Source organism: Octopus bimaculoides, chromosome 30, assembly GCF_001194135.2.
Source record: "Octopus bimaculoides isolate UCB-OBI-ISO-001 chromosome 30, ASM119413v2, whole genome shotgun sequence".
Taxonomy (NCBI): domain Eukaryota; kingdom Metazoa; phylum Mollusca; class Cephalopoda; order Octopoda; family Octopodidae; genus Octopus; species Octopus bimaculoides.
Window position 1 is genome coordinate 5,770,347 of NC_069010.1, and position 471 is coordinate 5,770,817.

Consider the following 471-nt stretch of genomic DNA (forward strand, 5'->3'; position numbering starts at 1 on the left):
AGAGAGTGTAGTGGGTGCCTTTATGTGTCACCCGCACGAAAACGGCCACGCTCGAAATGGTGTCTTTTATGTGCCACCCGCACAAGAGCCAGTCCAGGGGCACTGGCAACGATCTCGCTCGAAAACCCTACAAGGCCAGGTGTGTGTGTATATATATATATTGTGGTGGTGGAGGCCCCCAGGTGAGAAGTGGGCTGGTCCACTACTAACAAATGGTGGTCTGGCACAGTCAGGAATGTCAGTCAGCGAGGCACACTGGTCGGGCCAGTCCCGCAGAGATGACGAAATACGTTGTCATAATGCGGACAAGACAAGACAAGACACCAAGAGAGAGAGGGTAGAGAAAGAGAGGGAGAGAAAGAGAGAGAGAGGTGTAAAACTTACCTTGACTCCATTGAAGTGCTTTTGTGGGGATGATACAGGTGTTGAGAAATCCGACTCGCAACTGGAATCGGCAGGTGACTTGTCGGT

At 51.6% G+C, this 471-nt stretch overlaps 1 long non-coding RNA gene across 1 annotated transcript in view; it reads right to left on the reverse strand.

Annotated features, from left to right (window-relative positions):
- Window positions 1-471, reverse strand: part of LOC106874015 (uncharacterized) — a 3,845-nt gene extending 3,374 nt beyond the window's left edge. The window contains exon 1 of the long non-coding RNA XR_001409953.2: window positions 385-471. This is a non-coding gene — a long non-coding RNA (uncharacterized LOC106874015). The remainder of the gene's footprint in view (window positions 1-384) is intronic.